Source organism: Spermophilus citellus (assembly GCF_964194105.1).
Source record: "Spermophilus citellus genome assembly, chromosome: 5".
NCBI lineage: Eukaryota > Metazoa > Chordata > Mammalia > Rodentia > Sciuridae > Spermophilus > Spermophilus citellus.
The window spans coordinates 25,753,277-25,775,546 of NC_138186.1; positions in this window are offsets into that span (position 1 = coordinate 25,753,277).

A 22,270-nucleotide genomic window follows, 5' to 3' on the forward strand; every position below is an offset into this window, starting at 1 on the left:
ATTTTCCTTTTCTTTCCTGTCACTTCCAGTTTGTCATCACTGCCACCATCACATATATTGTCAATAACTCCCAAACAAAAGTGAAGCTTTCATGTGTATACAATAAACAATGCCTGCAAATCATGGGAACCAGCTGGGTCCGTACTTGCACATGGTTAAGGATAATTGATGAGTAGCATATTTAGTGAGCAATCATTGAACTTTAAGGTAGAGATGAGTAAAAGCCCACAAGCAGAAGTTGAACCATTAGAGTCAGCCAAATCATTAGAGGTGTTAGTGATGATTTCAGAGAATAGAGATAAACCGCTGTTGAAGTGAGAAGTAGTAATGCAATCTTCCTTAGTCTCTTGAATATACTATAATCCAGGGTTTCATTACTTCAGGACTACTGACATTTGGGGTTGGATGACTTTTGATTTAGGGGACTGTCCTGTGCATCATAGAATGTCTAGAAGCATCTCTGGCTTCTACTCACTTCCTTCCAGTAGCACTCCATTGGTTATGACAATCTAGAGAGAAAAATACTCCCCACAACTATCATCTGTATTATAGGCTACAGGGATGGGATGTATTATGAATGAAATATATTTGCCCCATCTCAAAAAGTTTTTTCTCAGCAAAAGAAACAATCTGTGAGGTGAATAGAGAGCCTACATCTTGGGAGCAAATATTTATTCCTCACCCATTAGAGCACTAATCACTAGGGTATATAAAGAACTCAAAAAGCTAAGCGCGCACACACACACACACACACACACACACACACACACACAAAAATCAATAAATGGGCCAAGGACCTGAACAGACACTTCTCAGAAGATGATATACAATCAGTCAACAAATATAGGAAAAATGTTCATCATCCCTAGCAATTAGAGAAATGCAAATCAAAAACACTCTAAGATTTCATCTCACTTCAGTCAGAATGGCAGCTATTATGAAGACAAACAACAATAAGTTTTGGCAAGGATGTGGGGGAAAAGGCACACTCATACACTGCTGATGGGACTGCAAATTGGTGCAGCCAATATGGAAAGCAGTATGGAAATGTCTTGGAAAACTGGGAATGTAACACCATTTGACCCAGCTATCCCTCTCCTCAGTGTATACCCAAAGGACTTAAAAACAGCATGCTACAGGGATACAGCCACATGGATGTTTATAGCAGCACGATTCACAATAGCTAAACTCTAGAACCAACCTAGATGCCCTTCAATAGATGAATGGACCAAAAAAATGTGGCATATATACACAATGGAATATTACTTAGCAATAAAAGAAAATAAAATCATGGCATTTGCAGGTAAATGGATGGAGTTAGAGCAGATAATGCTAAGTGAAGATAGCCCATCTCAAAAAAACAAAAAAACAAATTCGGAATGTTTTCTTTGATATAAGAAGGCTGATTCATAGTGGGATAAGAAGAGGAAACATGAGAGGAATAGACAAACTCTAGATAGGGCAGAGGGGTGAGAGGGAAAGAGAGGAGGCATGGGGTTATTAATGATGGTGGAATTTGATGACCATTATTATCCAAAGTACAGGTATAAAGACACGAATTAATGTGAATATACTTTGTATACAACCAGAGATATGAAAAATTGTGCTCTATATGTGTAATAAGAATCGTAATGCATTCCACTGTCATATATAAATTTTAAAAATTACAGTTAAATCTATCCTAATAGATCACATTCATTCTCTGCAGATTTGTAAGGCCACCTTGTGAAATAAGAACAAATTATGAACAAGAAGCTACAATGATTGGCCATTACACAAGCTATGATTTTCTCTATGATCTTGTGTAGAAAGAAAGAACAAAGACATGGGATATATTAAATAAGCTAAACTCAGAAAGTCAAGAGTCAAATCCCCCATTATGTATAATTATAGTACATCAATAAAAAAATAGCAATGCCAAAGGATTTCACAACCAATGCATTAATTTAATGATAAAAGCATTAATTTAATGATAAAAATACATGTTCAGAGGGCATTCTATGTGTATTAAAGATCATTAAAAACACTTTAACTTTTAAACTTGATGAATTATGAATGGTGAAGACATACCACTTTGAACTTTCAATGTCAGGGAGTTTAACATTGGGTAATCCACTTTTAAATATTTAATAATGATTATTTTTACATTATTTTACAACTTAACTTACTCATTAGTACATGGACAATTATTTCACTTTCAAAACATTTTTTAGTGAATTAAAAATACCATCATGCTCAGTTACTGTATAAATAACAGCTGAATTTACAATATCCCATGACTCTCTCTTAAAAACATTCACATTCTTCAATGATTTTCATGAATAGTACTTATTACAATTCAATAAAAATGAATTAGAATGAAAAAAAACAAGAAATCAAAATGAGGAGCTAATCTAGTCAAAGCATGGCTTGAAAGTAAAAGAAAGCTAGATTTATGCTATGTCCAGGTACAAATGTACCGCAAAGAATCCTGATTATACATATATAATTATAATACACTAAATAAAATAATGATAACAAAAGAAGGGAAATCAATAGATTAGAGCAAGTGGGTTTGGGGAAGGAAGATATTTTCCCTAACTCAAATATCAGGATATTATTAATTCAGCTGTTTTTATATGGTAACTGAGCATGATGGTACTTTAATTCACTAAAATTCCCTTCAGAAGGGAAGGTACTGGGAAAGGAAATTGAGCAAATAATGTGCATTAATGAATATGGCATAACAAATCACACTGTTATATATGAATATAATGTACCAATAAAAATTAATTAATAAAAAGAAAGGTAGATCCCGTAAATTGTGGAAAGTAGAAACAAGGTGGAATCTAGAACCATAGAAGCAAAAACACAAAACATTTTCTCTTTGGCTAGCATTGCCCAGTTAGAAGATACTCAGTTGACTACTGGGCCATGAAGAACAGCCTGATCATGAGTTTGGCCCCTGTGATCTGTGTCCTCAACCTTTAAAAGGCCATCAATTTCCATAACTCTAAGCAGTCGTATAAACTTGGCTTCTACCTTTCACTTTTTAAAAATTTATTTTATTTATGTATTTTTAAAATTATTTTTAAAATTTATATATGACAGCAAAATTCATTACAATTCTTATTATACATATAGAGCACAATTTTTCATATCTCTGGTTGCATACAAAGTATATTCAAGCTTGGGGAACTCAGATCTCAGGGCACAGAGATTGGAAGAGTTGGGGATCAGGAAAGAAGAGCAAGTGGACTAGATATCTAGGTGAGTAAGTAGGGCAGAGAGACAGTGTTGGAGAATCTAGGGGAAGGTAAGTGGAGAGATGCTGTCACACATTTAGTTGGGAGTTTGATCAACTGTTGACATGTAGGGTTCCTGGGGGGGGGGGTGGCAGAGGCTTGCAGGAATAAAAGCATGAGGCAGATTTTAAAACAATATCATGGCAAAGAAACCCCCTCAGTTATAAAATTAGTACCATAAATAAGTAAATAAATAAAGTGTCATGCAAAGACACTTTGGTCCTAACCCTGAATAATAGGTGATATGCTTATCCTCCTACATGTCATAACAGGTATGCCTGTGTATTGTCAGTACAGCCAGGTTTTTGCAAAAAAATGTAGCTTCATGAATGGAGGGATAATTTTTTAAATATGATTGTTTGTTTTATTGGTTTTGGTACTAGGGCTTGAACTGAGGCCCGCATGTGGTAAGCACATGATCTGCCACTGAGCCTCCCCGCCAGCCCTATGGATGAGTTATTATCACTCTTAGCATCTAGCACCTGAGATAATTCCTAATATGTGAGGAATCAGTTAAATGTTTATTAAGGAATGCAGCACAGCTGGGAGGTTGTTTAATTTGTCCATGTATGAGGCCCAAAAGTAATTCATGCTTTTATATGCCGGCTACTCTATCAACTCTGCAGCTTTTATTTTCTAGATCAATGTTGCTATCTTCCATGTGGGGTGGCTATGTGATCTAGGAGTGACCAAAGTTCTAGTCTTTCATTTTTGAAACAGTGCAAGAGAGAGAGAGAGAGAGAGAGAGAGAGAGAGAGAGAGAGAGAGAGAGAGAGGGAGGGAGGGAGGGAGGGAGGAGGAAGGAGGGAGAAGGAGGGAGGGAGAAGGGTGAGAGGGAGGTTGGTTGAGAGAGAGAGAGGGAGTCTTTGCAAACAGTGCTTTTACATATTGCTGAAATCTGCTGCTTGGTCTGCAGCTGTAGCTGTAGATAGCAGAATCTACTACTTCCTGTGGTTCTGCCCCTTGGCATCATGCTGTTATTTGAGATTTGATTACGGAACCATGCCTGGTTTATGCACATCCATCTTGTGAATTGCCTGTGGTTATTTTTCTTGTCTGGAATGGTTTGACATGATCCATATTCTTTCCTTTCTCTGTCAAGGAAGGTCTACCCAAGGCAACAAAGTAGATCCTTTAAAACTTTCATGGTTTAAAATACAAACACCCCCAACTAACAAAATCTGAACCCCTCATATATTCTTAGCCTCAGTAGTATGAACCTCCTTTCCTTAGTATCTGACAAGACTGGTGTAAGACCCAACTTGGGTCTTGTTTTTCCACCCTAGCTCACCTGGGCATAAGGAGACACACCTAAGAGCACTTGCCAGCTCCCTTCTCTATAGTACTCTAGTCGCATTCTGCAAATCTTCATAAAACCCTATGATTATGTGAACTATTGCAGCGTAGAGTTGGATAGCCCCTAAGTGTCCTTGGTCAGAGGATGTCATCCTTCTATACTTATTGCACCTGCACAGCCAGTTGCCCTCTCTGAGGCTCACTTCTGCTTCTTCAAATGCCTGCAGAGGCCAGGGGGCAACCCAGAAGTTAAGACAGCAAGGGAAGCCCCAGCTCAAAGCAATGACTGGGCAAGGCAAGCCCTCTTCAGAGGTCCTTACTTTGGAGTTATTTTGGAGTTCTTCCCTAGAGGAAGGCTTATTGTTGGTTTTGCTTGATTTTGTTATTCACTTTTCTATGTGAAACCAAAATTGAACTGGAACCGAAGATACTAAAAAATGTCTGGATAGGGGCTGGAGGGAGCAGGGGATTTCCTAAGAGAATGGAATGTCCCAAGAGAAACTTCACTACTGTGAGAGGGGAAGTCCGTTTAGTATGACATAACACTGTTGTTATTGAACATTCTGTTGGGTTTTACATTTATTAATAGCTATTGTTATTTTGATTAGTTATTCATCATTAAAACTCCCGTGAATTATGAGAAAATCATCACACAAATGCTGGACAAGGGGACTTGAGCTGGACAGACAACAGGTTCAGGATTATTTTCTTTATTATCTACAACAGGGTGCTCACAGTTTTTCACTCAATACCACTTGGCCTGAAGGAGGAGACCTGCCCCTGGCCCAGATAAAATAACCCCACCCAAGGCAATAGCATAGCACCAATCTATAGTGTTTGCTCAAAGACCATCAACCGTCAAGTGCTGGTAGGCCTATACTTTCACTATCTTTGTCACACCTATATGTCCTTTCTGCATCTACTTCAACTCCAGACCCCTATAAACAATGACTAAGACAAGAATGACAGCTGCAAAGATGATATAATAGGATCACACAAGGCTTTGTCAATTTCTCCTTCACCTCTCATATGCCTCCTTCCTCCTAGAACATAGCAAAGATCTCCCTCTTTGGTTGACCCACAAGTTCCGTTACTGACCAGACTAGAATGATGTCTCAGTCTCTATTTGGCTTAATAAAGACATCAATTTCTTTCTCATCCCATCCCCAAATACAAGATGGCACTTATTTTCTTATTTTATTTCTTATGTAATTGAGTCCATAAAGGTGACTTTTCTCAAGCGAAGGTGAGTTTGTCTCAAAAGGTTAGGAGATCTCTGTTTCTGCAGACAGAAAACTTTAACTTTTAAGCAGCAGTTCCCCTCCTGCTTGTTGAGGTTTTGTGGGGCAGCCCAAGAGGTGGGCAAGTACAGTGGGTGGTAGAAGGAGAGTTATATAACTTATATATAAAACAATGTAATATGTGGCTATCTTTATTTGCTACAATGCTTTAAAAATATATAAAAATCTCACTATTTTTGTTGCAGTCATAACCATAATACAAAGGGGACAAGCAACTCTCATCATTACCTTATTCAAGCTGTGGTATGAAACTTCTTTTTTGCCAAAAAGTATGTTTAGTTTCTTCTTAAGTAAAAGTAACTTTAGAACTTCAATGTCAGTATAGGTGTTGATCCAGAAGGCTAGAATTGTATATTGTGCCTCATGGCTGCAGATTAAGATGTCTAATCAAGTCTTGAGACAGAACCTTCTGTCTTCTAGTTATTGATTAAATGTAATAGTTTCATAGAAGGCAGATAAAAAGAATCCCTTAGCCCTTTCTTCTCATTTCCTTAAAGATACATATTGTTTTAGTTTGCATTAGTTACTTTCTTATTTCTAAGTATTTCTTGTTTCGAAGATGTTTAGTTATCATCTGTAAAGAAGGGATAATTTGGTCTTTGACGTAGCATAAGATATCTGTCTGATGGGGTGACTGATTTTGTCCTGGTTTGTCCAGGGTTTTCCTGATTTTAAAACTGAAAGTCTAGTGTCCCAGGAATCTTTAGTCCCCAGCAGTTTGGGACAACTGGTTGCTCTACATCTGTGGCATATTTTGATGAAATAGACATTAGCTTTAAATTGGAAAAATACTCAATTATCATTTAAACATCTTCCTCTTCATGTACATATAATCTCATCTGTGAAATGTGGAAAAGAATCAACTTCCTCCTCTACTCGGCAGGGCCAGGCATTTTCAACTTTGAACCTATGGCAGAAACATGTTTCTACTTGAGGTTTGTGATGGGCAGTTGATATGTTCCAAAAGGAAAACATTGGCTAGGGAAAATCAATGTCAGTATTGTTTTAGGGAGTGAAATGCATTTTGATCTTTCCCCAAACAAATCAATAAGCATGTTGGGTTCTATATGATTATTTCCCTAGAAATCATTCCAGAATAACAACAAAAGTCTTGTAGCTTTTCCTTATAATGTTAAATTCAGGGGATCACAGTGATTAAAAGAGTATTTTTAAAAGGAGCAGGACAGTTTCCTAAAAGGTTTTAGAGTTCCATAAAGTGGAGGTGTCGGGTATAATGCGTTAATAGCTCATCTCCTTCCTCCTCTGAAGTCCCCTCACTGCCTGCTGTCCCTCAGCCCACTTACTGCCCTCCAGGTGACAGGGTCTCAAATGAACTTGTGCACACTGCTTATCTCAAGCATGGAGGTGCCTTTTTTATTCACTCAATCATTTATTTAGAACCTGCTATATTCTAGGCACCGTTCTAGAAATAAAAACAAAATTGGGCCCATGTTTAGCTCACATTTATTTATAAACCTGTGAGAAAAGGGAGATATGCATAACTAATTTCCATGCAATGAGGGATACTCTGAGTTTGTAAAAGTTGCTTAGACATGCCTCAGCAGGCTTTGCTTTTCTGTAAAGGGTAGGCATCCTGATATTTCCATACCTCTTGTATGATAGGTTTCCCCAAACATACACACTTGCTCCTGTGTGTTTTAAGCTTAACAATTTTGGTTATTTAGGTCCAGAAAATAAGATTGGCATGTCTTAGTGCATTATTAAGCACTTGTTCCATAAATTTTCATTTCCAGAGGAGCTGAGAGGTAGAGAGTGGGGCCAGTGTGTCATGCCTGGATAGACTGGGGGCTGTGTAGAATGTGTCCTTGCTTATAAGCCAAAACTAATTTGGTTAATTCCCACATTTCATCATTCCTGCCTGTCCTGTCTCTTTCCCTTTCATGGGATTCTCACAGATACCATTTTCAAGGAAAACCTTTGGAAATTAGAGGGGCTACAAATATAGACAATAAAATCAATATAATTATGTAAACACAGGTTGGGGAAATGTTTAACTTTAGAAAGAGAAACGTTTTCTCCTCCATTTCTGGGGGGAAACCCAGCCTCAAGAGATACATGGTTGGGGCTGGAGGTATGGCTTAGTGGTAGAGCACTTTCTTTGCATGAGTAAGGCCCTGAATTAGTTCCCCAGCACCAAGTGTGTGTGTGTGTGTGTGTGTGTGTGTGTGTGTGTGTGTGTGTGTGTGTATGTTGGTAGCTGGGTAGTCTTAGTTCCAGCACTCACTCTCAGGATGCTGAGGTGGGAGGATACCTGAGCCCAGGAGTTCATGACTAGCCTGGGCAACCTAGGGAGACCTTGGAGAGGGAAGAAGGAAGGGAGAGAGGGAGAGAGAGAAAGATATATATATATATATATATATATATATATATATATATATATATATATATATATATATATATATATATCATAGTTGGTAAGGAGCTAAAATAAGCAAATCAAATGCATATATTGGAGAAAATTAAGTCAGAGCACTGGAAGGGTCCTTGAAGACCCCTGGATTCTAGTGTAAGTCATCTGGAGAACTGAGGCATGAAGTGGTTTTTCAGAGCCACAAAAAGTGAGCAGGATCTGAAAATGTCTGCTGTCCCAAGTTCCCACCTAATTACCTAGCCCTCTTCTCTAGGATTCCCCACCTTCTTGTTCTCCAGCAATTAGAGGGTTAATGTCTGGTATACTTGGAGCCTTCAAGACTTTAGACTCTGCTTCTGTTTGTCAGTACTCATTATATAGTGATATTTTGAACATCACCCCATCACTCAAGGCTTTTCCAAAGGAAAGCATGGAGCACAACAATGGCTTCTGGGAGAGAGAGGTGTGTGAGCACAGGGATGATCTGGATGATGGGAAGTGTGGAGAGGAGCAGGTAAAAGCATGAGAAGTTGAAGGCACGTTGGGACTGAATGAGGATGCCTGGAATGTCATATCTCTGAGTGTCACCTACCAGGGAGATTAACCAGGCATGAGAGGACAGGAGTAGTGCTGAAGATGGAAGAGGTTGGGACTGGTGAAATCCATTTAGACTCCATTTCCTCAGTCCAAGCATGTGCTAGGGAGCTAAAAACAAAAGATACAGCAGAGGAAGTGATGGGCAAGGGGAGCCTTAGTCAATGATGAAACTGTACAGTGAACTTTGAGTGCTCACATATAGTAGATACCTGGGGAGGCCCTAAAGATAAAGTAAAAACATTTTATCCTCAAGGAACTTGTAGCCCCCCAGAGAACAAAGGCAAGGAGCTAGATGTATAGCTAAGTGCTGGGAGCAGGCACAGGAAAGTGGCCAAAAAATCACATAAAAGGCACTTTACAGTGTTCAGGAAGGAAACTGAACCCAGTCAGAGAGATCAAGTAACTTCAGTGAGGACTTGATTCACGGGTGGTATACCAGCATTGAGAGAACCCAAAGGAGCTGTAGGCAAGGATTCTTATAGGCTGAACAAACAAAATACCCTCAAGTTCATGTTTTTGAAGCCCTAAACTCCAATATCTTGGAATATTATTGAATTCAGAGATATAGCCTTTGAAAAGGTAATTAATGTACATATACCACATTTTCTTTATCCAATAATCTGTTGAAGGGCATTAGGTTAGTTACATAGCTTGGCTATTGTGAATTGTGCTACTATAAACATTGACGTGACTGTATCCCTATAGTATGTTGATTTTAGATCTCCTGGATATACACCAAGGAGTGGGATAGCCGGTCACGTGGTAGTTCCTTTCCTAGTTTTTTGAGGAGTCTTCATACTGCTTTCCAGACTGGTTTTACTAATTTGCAGTTTTACAAATTTGTGGTATATACACACATTGGAATATTAGTCATAAAGAATGAAATTATGGCATTTGCTGGTAAGTGGATGGAATGGAAGCCTATCCTGCTAAATGAAATAAACCAAACCCCAAAAGTCAAAGGTAAAATGTTTTCTCTGATATGTGGAAAGTAATCCAAATTAGGGGGATAAGAAAGAGAGAGAAAAAGAGGGAGGGAGGGAGGGAGGGAGGGAGGGAGGGAGGGAGAGAGAGAGAGAGAGAGAGAGAGAGAGAGAGAGAGAGAGAGAGAGAAGAGAATTTCCTTGAAATAGAAGCAAGATTGGTGGACTAGATGATGGGAATTGTGGAGGAGGGAGGAGAGATGGGATAAAGGAGGAACAGTGGAATGAATCTGACCCAATTTTCCTATATACATATATGAATACATCACAGTGAATCTCACCATCGTCTATAAGACACCAATTAAAAAAAAACAAGTAAGTAAATAGCAGACAGATTAGTAGAGTAGAGGGAACAGAACGGGGGAGGGGGAGGAGGGGTGGGAAAGGAGAAGTACTGGGTACTGAATTAGAGGAAATTACATTTTTTGCTTTCATATTATGTCAAAATGAATCCTAATGTTTTGTGAAACTAAAATGTAATTAAGGTAAAATGAGGTTTTTAGGGTGGGCCTTAATGCCTTATGACTATTGACCTTGTATGAAGAAGATGGTAAGACAGACACATAAAGAGGAAAGATCATGCGAGGATGCAGGGTTAAGATGGACATCTACAAGCCAAGTAGGAAACCTTGGGATAAACCAACCCTGATTAAACCTTATTCTTGGACTCCAAGCCCCTAGAACTGTGAGAAAATAATTTTCTGTTGGTGCTTTGTTATGGTAGTCATAGCAATTAATGCAAAGAGACTCAGCCACTTCCAGGAACATATCTTGATCAGGGATGAGAAGAAATATCCTGGCCTTTCTCATAAACTATTTTCTGTTCTCACTTGAAAACCAAACCTACCTGGAAGACAAATAAGGAGCCCAAACATTGTGTTTAATTTGTGTCAATCTCCAGGGCACTTTGTAGAGCAGGGAGTGGTGAGATGAATTCAGAGAGGAGGACAGAACATAATCAGTAAAGGCATCCAATCAAGTCTCAAGAAATCAAGGTAGGCTGCATGGGGGAATGTGAGTATTAAACTAAGTGTGGAATAACAAATGTGCCAATATGAGTGAAGGACTTAGAATACTTCTTGTCCTGTAGTAAGAGCTATTATGTATTTTTTTCACCATCAGACTATTTATATTTATTATTTCTAGGTCTTCCTAGAAATTTCTGGAAGGTTGGTATTGTTTTCTCCCATTTATGTATAAAAAAAGTAGGTCCAGCGAGGGTGAGTATATGGCTTAGCCAGCATCCACATAGGCCAAGTTTTTATCCCCTGAGGAAAAGTTATTAGTCAGATAAGGAAGCCTGAGCAGAGAACAGTTCCCAAAGAGGATAGCATAGGCACAAAGGCCGGTTAGCACAAGCGACTACATACCTTTGAGGACCCCAGTGGTGAGTGCCAAGAGGGGAGAGGCAGGAAGTGAGTGGAAAGCAGACAGGGACAGATAAAGAACATCCTCAGATGCCATGCCAGGAACTGGGAACTCCTTCCCAGAAACTTGGAAAAGCCTTTGAAGAATGTGGATTTTAGAACGAGGACCTTGAGGGAAGTGTGGAGGACATCATGTTCTAGCAAGTGAGACCAAAGGAGGGGAGATCAGTTAGAAGACCATTGCAGAAAGCCAGGTGAAAAATAGTGAGGGCCTTTAATCAAGATGTGCAGTGGGTTCAGAGGGAAGGGTGTTGCATGAAGAAAATGAACCAGGAGATTCACAGGACATAGAAACTAATTAAAAGTAGGAAGAAGATGGCAGGAGGACCCAAGGATGGCTTTCAGGTTCTTAGTTTGGAAAGCTGCACGGATGGTGGCTTCATTCCTATAGACAGAGGAACAGGTTCAGTGAGAAAATGATAATTGCTACCTAGACAGCCAACATTCAATGCTGCTGAGTTTTCCAAGCAGGAAATGCATAGCCACGTTACATGAGAAAAATATAACAAACCCAATGACAACTTCAGTTTTGTCAAATATCTTCAGCAAAATCACAATATTTTGATTTATGCAAGAAGTAAGAATTTCCCTAGCTTTGGTATGAGCGATGAGAACATACCACCATGGTTAGGTCACAATTATAAGCATGTTATTTTAGTAATTTTTTACATAAGCAATTATGGAGTTCTGACTTTATATGCAATAAATAAAATAAGTGTTGGGAGATGGGAAGGTTAAGATGGTAGTGGAATCCTAACATGAAGAAAAGGGGTGGCCAGAGAGGATGGAGTGCTGAGTAATCAATGTGGACACGGTGCAGGTGCATTCCAAAGTTCACAACTAAACATTGATATGATAATGAGAGATACTTACAAATTCCATTTGAGTCATATTGTCAGCAGAAGAAAATATGGCAGACATTGAGACCAGATGAAAACAACAGCTCTTAAATCCCAGGGGAGAGCAAATTATGCATGTCATGCAGTACATTTTTTCCTAACCCATCATTTAAAATTGTTTAGGCAACAAATATAGAGGAAGTGAACTATGCAATGCCATACTTTGGAAAAATAAATTTAAAATGCCTGTTAATGCTAAATAATGAACCCGTGACAGTTTTATAAGATCTTGAAATAATTCATCTTATTATCCACTTTAACTTCACTGATTTGATAGTCTGACAACCCTAACTGGTTAACAGATAGCCCTTTGGAACCAAATAGTATAGAAGAAATAGAACCTCATCAAGAGATGGCTCCTAATACTCCTGAAAGTCCCTCTCAATAACATCTATGTGGTTATATTGTCGATCAAAAAATGTTCCTACCAAGATGAGGGAGTTGCAAAATAAGGAATAGATTTTGGAAAACAGAGGAGGATCTCCTTACCTTGAAAATACCCCTTGACTTCCCCCAGAGTGCTGTTGGAATCAGAAGAGGAAGAGGAGAGGATCAATACCTGCAAGCCAGGTCAGTGGTAATGCAGAAAATGAAACAATAGCAGTGAATGGCTCTGGTGGACAGCTGGCAAGACCAGCCCAGTTGTGTTCCTGCCAACACCATTGTGCACTGTGCACACACCTATGCCAGAGCAGCAAACATCTCTGCCTGTTGGGTAAGCACCAAAGTGCCAAAGTGAATCCTACGGCTGGATTAATTTGGCAAATCCAGCCTATGTTCCTTGACAATTGGACATAGCTGGAAAAGGCTTTTAACACCACTTCAACATAGGATGAAACTGGCAAGGGTTTTTAGTAATCCTAGGTTGTGGGGCTTGTCTTCTGGTTATATGTTGCTGTAGCTTGTACTACTATTGTGGTCTATGGATGCAGGACTCGCCCTCCTCACTAAGGGATGATTGTGGAAGATATTAACTGCATAGATTATATGGTAAGGAATCCTAAACACCTGGATTGTGGGGCAGGCCCAAGTTGGGTAAAGTTAGGATCCCTTGCCAGTGCTTCTAGCCAGCTATATTTTAGTATATAGTCAAGGTCATAAATACCTATATTTAGCACATGTACTCAAGGTCATAAATCTGCTTGTGAGCATGTGCTCACTTAAGTAACCTGTTGGCACTGGGCCTTTGTTTGCTGCTCATATAAAGTAGACCTACTTAAAAAATTTGGGGAAAGGGGGTTGCTGCTGCCTCAAAATAAAGCATGTGTACTACTGTCCCCCAAATGTTCCTAATATACATTCAGAGAATAACACAGATAAGGCCCTATGCCTTTTCTTTATTGCAATAGAGAAACTTATCCTTTTGCAAGGCAAAAAAATTATAAAATAAAAATCTTATGAATGGATACCTGCAGACAAATTCCCATTATGTCTGTGAGCAATAACAAAACCCAAATCCAACTCAACTCCTGCCCAGATTGAGCCAACTTCCCACATTAACTATATAGAGGAAAAGTTCATACCCATTTCCAGGAATGGATACTATATACCTGGGTATATGCAAAAAAGACTTAAAAGCAAGAACTCAAACAGATGGTTATATTCTGTTAGGGTATGAATATGTAATGTTCTCCCAAAGCTTCTGTGTTAATGCAGGAATATTCAGGGGTCAAGTGGTTATATAATGAGAGACATATATAATCAGTCCTTACCAGTTTGAATTGATTGGGTGATAACAATAGACAGGAGGGTGGCTGGAAGAAGTAGGTCACTGGGAGTGAGTCCTAGAAGGGTTCATCTTCCCTGTGCCTCCCACCTTTTTCTGGGTGCCATGAGCAGGGCAGCACTCCTCTGTCATGTTCTTCTGCCATGATGTTCCTCCTCACCATGGGCCCAGAGTAATGGAGTTGGTTGAACATGGACTGAACCTCTGAAACTATGAGCCAAGATTAACTTTTCTTTCTCTAAGTGGTTCTTGCCAGGTATTTTGGTCACAGTTACAAAAGGCTGTCTAACACATATACCAATGTCCACACAGCAAAATGTACAAGCAACACAAATGTCCATCAACAGAGGAATGGATAGGCAAGGTGTAGTGTGTATATTCAATGGAATAGTAAGCAGTTTTAAAAATGAATTAAATTATGATATATGGATGAATCTTGAAAACATTATGCTAAGTTAAATAAATCAAGGAGAAAGGGATATGATTTCACTTATATGAGGCACCTAAAGTTGTCAAACTCATAGAGACAGAAGGTAAAACAGACATTACCAGGGACTGGGGAAAAGGAGGAATGAGTTATTATTGGGGGTGATAAAAAGCTATGGAAATAGATGTTGTTGATAGTTTCACCTATTGTGAATATATTGAATGCCATGATGTTAAATTAAATATCTATATCTCCCCAATTTTAAAAAATTTAAAAATAACTTTCAGACTTCTCATTCCCAGGCCTAGTTAATGTCAATGAGAGATTTAACAAACATTGAAGGAAGAAGTAGTACCAATTTTATGCAAACTTAGTATGATAGCATAATTCTTTCAAGGTTTATTCATATATAGGAATTTTATTCCACTATAAATCTTCCAGAAAATTGAAAGACAGCACCTCTCAACTCATTTTGTGAAGACAACATTGACTTGGCCCTAAAACCAGATGTTAAAACAAGAAAAGAAATCTACAGATCAGTTTCCATCATGACTGTAAATGTAAAAAACTTCAACAAAATATTATCAAATCAAACCCAATGATATTTAAAAAGTAAAATAAATCATGACCAAGTGGACTTAATTTCATGAATGCAAGGTTGCTTCGAACATTAGGAAATCAAACAATGTAATTCATCATATCAATAGACTAAAAAAAATTTAACTAGATCCAGAAAATAAAACTGAAAAAAGCTAGCATCCATTTCTGATTAAATTAAAAAAAAAAAAACTCTCAGCAAACTAAGACAACAAGGGAACTTCTTCACTTCCTCAACCTGAGAAAAGAAATCTACAAAAAATCTGCTGCTAACATCAAAAAAGAATACACATTTTGCCTTTATGATCAGGAACAAAGCAAGCATGACAACTCTCTCACCAGTCCCATTCAACATCATATTAGAAATCCTAGCTGAAAACACAAGGTGGGACTAGGGATAATAAAGAATATGGATTGAGAGACTAAATAAAACTCTCTCTATCTGAAGGTGATATGATTACCTACATAAAAATCTCAAATGATATACTAAATATCACTGCTAGAACTAGGATATGAGCATAGTAGAGATATAGGGTACAAGGCCAATATAAAAATGTCAATATAAAATATCAAATTTTTAAATATAATGGGAGTGAAAAAGTAGAAATTGAAAAAAACTAATGTCTTTATTGGTGCATTATAATTGTACATAATAGTGGGATTCATTGTGACACATTTAAAAATGCACATAACACAATTGATTAATTTCCTAGTACCTTCCTCTTTTCCCTCCCTTTCTCCCTCTGATCCCCTTCCTCTACTGTTTTGCCTTCTATTTTATTTAATTGGAACATTGTAATTATGGATAAAGTGGAATTCATTGTGATATAGTTATCATTCAGATAGCATAATTTCATCTATTTCGTTCCTCAGGTCTCCCTTCTATTTTTGTGAGATCCCTTTTTTATTAATCTTTTCTCTCTTGCTTCTACATATGAAGGAAAATATTCACTCTTGACTTTCTGAATCTGGCTCATTTCACTTATCATGAGGTTCTTCAGTTCCATCCATTTACCAGAAATTGGCATAATTTTATTCTTCTTTATGGCCAAGTAAAACTCCATAGTGTATCTATACCACATTTTCTTTATCCATTTATCTGTTGACAGACACCTAAACTGGTTCCATAACATGGCTGTTGTGATTTATGCTGCTGTAAGTATTGGTATGCATGTATCACTACTATAGTATGCTGAGTTTTAGTTCTTTTGAATAAATACCAATGACTGGGATAGCTGAGTCATAAGGTGGTTTCATTTCTAGCCTTTTGTGGAATCTCCATACTTCCATAATGGTTTTACTAATTTACAATCCCACCAACAGTGTAACTGTTCCTTGTTCCTCACATTCTTGTGAGCATTTATTATTGTTTGTCTTCTTGATGATTGCCATTCTAACTGGAGTAAGATGAAATTGCAGTGTAGTTTTGATTAGCATTTTACTAATTGCTAAAGATGTCAAAGTTTCTTTCATTTATTTATTGGCTATTTTCATTTCTTCTTTTAAGAAATGTTTGTTTAGTTCATTTGTTCACTTATTGATTGCATTATTTGTTTTTTGGTTGGTATTAAGTTTTTTAAAAATTCTTTGTATATTCTGAATATTAGTCCTGTCTGAAGAGTAGCTGGCAAAGATTTTCTTCCCTTCTGTAGGTGCTGTCTTTATGCTCTTGTTTTCTTTGCTGTACAGAAACTTTTTAATTTGACTTTATCCTACTTATTGATTCTTGGTTTTATTTATTGAGCTTTAAGACTTTTATTAAGGAAGTCAATGCCTGAACCTATATGTTGGAGTGCTCACCCTAGGTTTTCTTCTAACAGTTGCAGAATTTTTCATCTAATTCCTAGGTCTTTGATCCACTTCGAGTTGACTTTTGTGCAGGGCAAGAGAAATCTGCTAGCATGACTATATAAACCTAACAAGGCTATAGGAAACAAGGTCAACATAAAATATCAATAGTTTTTAAGTATAAATGTAATTTTAAAAAGTAGAAATTAAAAATTTTAAAATAATATCATTAGCAGTAATACCAAAAAATGTGAAAATCATAGGTATAAACCTAATATGTGTAAGGTATGTGTTTAAAAATAATGAAACAGATGAGAGAAATAAAAAAGATTTAAATAAATGGATATATACCACAGTGTCATATTTTTGTGTATGATAATGATGACCAATACAATGTAGTGAAAGCTGTTTTTCAAAATAATATTAGAATATATTCATTAAATTAATGTTCTCATCTCATATAACTTTTGGATTAAAGTGAATGTGATAATGCAAGGACTGTCTATTGATGACTATGTCAAGAAATATAATGTATTACTAAGACTTTCTACAACAATCCCTGAAAAGTGTCAAGATTCACTGCTTTCTGTTTATACCACTGAAAATCATTTATCTGCGTGGGTGATTCTGAGTAGTGAGTCTGTTGTAGAGACTCTCTTGGTAGGTTGACTGTGGGGCATATGCACAGTGCATTCATTGATTTGTGAACTTGTGCAACAAATCACAGCTTTATCCTACTGGAATATTTTGTTGAAAGAGAATAGAGTTAATTTTGATTTTTGTGTTTTCTTTTTTATATTTATTTAATTTTTAAAACAAAAGTAAAGTAATATATGAAATACACCATAAGTTATATATGTATATGTTATGTAAATTATACGTGTGTGTGTGTGTGTGTGTATGTGTGTGTATATTCAATGCATATATATGGCACATATACACATTCATACATTCTTGATTAAGAAATTTTCTAAAAATACAGGGGAATGTCAAGGAGGATTGTAATATAGGAAGCTCTGAAAATCCACCTCTCCCCTTTGAGAGAAATTATACTGCCAGAATCTATCTTATGTAATGATTTGGGACATTGGAGTCTACTTGAAGGCTTCTGGCTTTCTGGGAAAAGCATGGTTGACATTTAAGATTTAAAACATTAAAAAACCCTGCTTATTTGGGGGAATTTACAAAAAAAGTCATTATGCATGCTCAGAAAAAGATGCAGACTCAAAAAATTTCAGAGAAGACCTTAAGTTTATACCTTATGATGATCTCTCAAAACCCTACAACAATTTTTAAAATTAGCAAACTCTGGAAAAGGAAGAATATGATTTACATGGTTAAGACATTATAAGATTAAAACAACAACAACAACAAATCCCAAGAATACAAAGAAATAGGAATGTATGGCTTACTTATAGAACAAAATAATTGGACAGAATAAGAACAAAATAAATTGACAGAAACCACCCCAAATGGAATGCTTTCTGGACAAAGATATAAAAACAATGTCTAGAGCATGCTCAAACAGTTAAAGGAAGACAGGGAAAAATTCAAGAAAATTATTATGAACAAAATGGAAATGTTGATAAAGACACAGAAAACAAAAAAGAGAAATTATGGAGTTGAAAGTATAATAACAGAAATAGAAACTTTACTAAAAGGATTCAAAAGCAGATATACCTATGCAGAAGAAAGAATCAGGATAGAATTTGAACCTAGGATAATTGAAATTATTGAATCAAGAACAGGAAGAAAAAATGCTGGAGGAAGTTGTAAAGAGCCTAAAGGACATGTGAGATTCCATCATACAGACCAACATATACATGTGGGAGTTGTAGAAGGAAAAGAAGAATAGAAGAGGGAAGAGAGATATTTGAAAAAATAATGGCTAAAATTTCATAAGTTACAAGCAAGATATGGATCTTCAAACCCAAGAAGCTCAAAATGAATCTAAGTAGAATGAATGCAAAGAGACTTGCACTAAGAAAAACCATAATCCAACTGTTGAGAGCCAAAGAGAAACAGAATATTAACAAGAGTAAGAGAGAACTTATTCATCATATATAAGGGATTTTCGCTAAGAATTTCATCATATTTCCCATAAAAATATGGGAGATTAAACACCATGGGTTGAAGTAATCAAATTGCCAGAAGAAAACTGTCTACTAAGGATTTTACATTTGGCAAAACCCTTCTTTAAAACTGAAGGAGAAATTAAGGCATTCCCAGATAAACAAAAGCTGGGAAAGTTTATTAGTATTTGCCTTTCTCTGCAAAAATTTCTAAAGGAAATCCTTCAAGTTGAAATGAAACAATGTTAAGAGGGAACTAAAAGTCATATGAAGAAATAAAGATCTCCGATAAAGGTCATTTACATGGATTATCATCAAGTCTAGTATTATTGTATTTTTGGTTGTAACTCCATTTTTGTTTACTATACAGTCTAAAAGATACATAGAAAAACAATTCTTAGTGATTGTTTTTGAACCTGTATAATTTTTGATATCAATAAGTAAAGGGTGGGGACAGAATTATATAGGAACAGAGATTTTATATACTATCGAATTTAAACTGGCATACATTTAAATAAGACTTTTGCAAATTTGAGACATTCATGGCAATTTCCATGTTAGCTACAAAGAAAATAACTAGTACATACACAAAATAAAATAAAAAGTAATTAAAATGTTTCACTAAAACAGCATTTAAATAAAAATAATTATAATTTTAAAATAAACATAATGCAAGAAATGAGGGGGAAAAGCTATACATCCTATAGAAAATAAATAAGATATGGTAGAACTGATTTCTTCTTTATCATTAAATTATTTAAATATTAATGAATTAAACTATCAAATGAAAAGACAGAGATTGGCAGAATGGATTTTTAAAATGATCCAACTATATGTGGTATACAGAAGATTATTTTTAGATCCAAAGACACAAAAATATTAGAAGTAAACAAGTGAAGATATTCCATGCAAATAGTTACCAAAGAAAGCTAGGGAGAATATATTAATATACAAAACAGACTTAAATCAAAATATTTATGAGACAAAAAAGGACATTATCTTTGGATAAAAGCTCAACCAAGAAATGTTATATGACAATCGTAGACATTTACACACTTAATAACAGACTCCCAAAAAATGCAAAGCAAAAATGAACTTCTGTGAAGGGAGAAATGGACAGTTCTACAATAGTTGGAGACTGCAAATGTATTCACAGAATACCCAGAAGAAGATAAGTCAGGAAATAGAGGACTTGAACAGCACAGCAAGACAACTACATCAAAAAGACGTACAAAACACTCAACCTAGCAAACTATAATACACACTCTTCTCAAAGGTTCATAGAACATTCTTCAGGATGGGCTGTATGTTATGCCACAAAACTAGTCTTAATATAAGTAATTTCTCTGAGCATAAATTGAAGTTAGAAATCAATATCAGAAAGAAAACTGAATACTTCACAAATATCTGGGAACCAAATAGTACACTCTTATACTACCAATGAGTCAAAGAAAGAAATCACAAGAGAATTTAGAAAAGAGAGATGAATGAACATTAAAACATGATGTGCCAAAATCTACAAGATGCAGTGAAAATACTGCTGAGAGGGAAATTCATAGCTGTAAATGCTTACATTAAAAAGAAGAAAGATTTCAAATCAACAACCTAAATTTACACTTTAAGGAACTACAAAAAGAAGAACAAACTAACCCCAAAGCTAGAAGAAGGAAGGAAATAATAAAGATTAGGGGTGAGATAAATAAAATAGAGAATAGAAAAAACAATAGAGAAAATCACTGAAGCCAAAAGTTGGTTCTTGCAACAGATCAACAAAATCAACCAAATTTTAGCACTATTAACTAAGAATAAAAGAGAGAAGACTCAGGTTATTAAAATCAGAAATTGAAGTGGGGACATTATTGCCATTTCTACAGAAATATAAAAAGTTATAAGAAACTGCTATGAACAACTGAACACCAAATTGGATAACCTACACTGAATGGAGAAAACCCTAGACACAAAACTTACCAAGAGTGAATCACGCAGAAATAGAAAAAAGATTAATAGACCTATAACTTCCAATGAGATCAAATTAGTAATAAAAAACCCCCAAAAATCCTATGGGAAAAAAAGCCTAGGACCAGGTGGTTTTGATATATTCTATGAAATATTTAAAGAAAAAAATAACATGACTCCTCTAATTCTACAAAGTAAAAAAATGATGATGAATTCTAACTCAGTCTAAGAATTCAATATTGCATTAATATCACAGCCAGACAACAGAAATACAAGAAAACTATAAATGAATACATTTTATAAATATTGGTGCAAATATCCTCAACAAAATACTACTAAACCAAATTTAGCAGCATATTAAAAGGATTGTACGATATGACCAAATGGGATCTAGTTCTGCAGTGCAAAGATGGTTCAACACATGATAATTAATTGTATAATACACATTAACAAATGAAGGGAAAAACCATGATCATTTCAACTGATTCAGGAAAAGCAGTTGACAAAATTCAACACTCTTTCCAGCATAAAAACACCCCCAGGTATCATCACTGTTGGGATCAAGGCCTTAACATATGAATTTGGGGAGGACACAAATATTCAGTCTATAACATAGCCAGAGCAATCATTTAAGAAAAAGGAATAAAATACATTTAAATTTAGAAGGAAGTAAAATAATTGCTATTAATAGACAGCATAATCTTATATGTAGAAAACAAATTTATAGACTTAGAACATACAAATTTGCAGTATATAAAATTAAAATACAAAAATCGTTTGTTCTCTATACAACTTAGAATAGTAATCCAAAGTGGAATTAAGTGAACAGTTCCATTTATGATAACACCGAAAAGAATGAAATACTTAATCATTAACTAAAAAGGTAAAATACTTGTACAAAAGAAACCTAAAAAATTGCTGAAGGAAATTAAATAAATGGAAAGACATCACATGTTTAATGGATTGTGGCAAAACTGTTAAGATATCAATACTGCTTAAAGGAATCCACAGATTGAATGCCATCCCTATTAAAACTCTAACATTGTTTATTTCACAAATAGAAATTTTCATCCTAAAATTGATATAGACTCTTAAAATATCCCAAATAGTCAAAAAATCTTGAAAAACAAATGAAAAGTTGGATTTATAATTCCTAATTTTAAACTCACTACAAACCTACAGTAATCAAAACAGTGTGGTAGTGACATAAAGATTGACTTAAGGACTCATAGAATAGAAAAGGGAGTCCTGAAGTACATGATCAAATGATTTTTGTCAATGATTTCAAAATTATTGGAGGGGAAAGAATATTCTTTTCAACAAGTGGTACAAGGAAAACTGGATATCTATGTGGAAATAAATAAAATTGGGCTTTACTTAACATCATATTCTAAAGTTAAAGCAAAGATATAAACATAAAAGCTAAAATGATAAATATATCAGAGAACATCTAGAAAAATTTTCATGACATTGGATTTGGAAACTATCTTTGGGTATGCAGTCAAATTACAGGCAATGAAAGAAAGTAACGGACAAGTTGTACTAT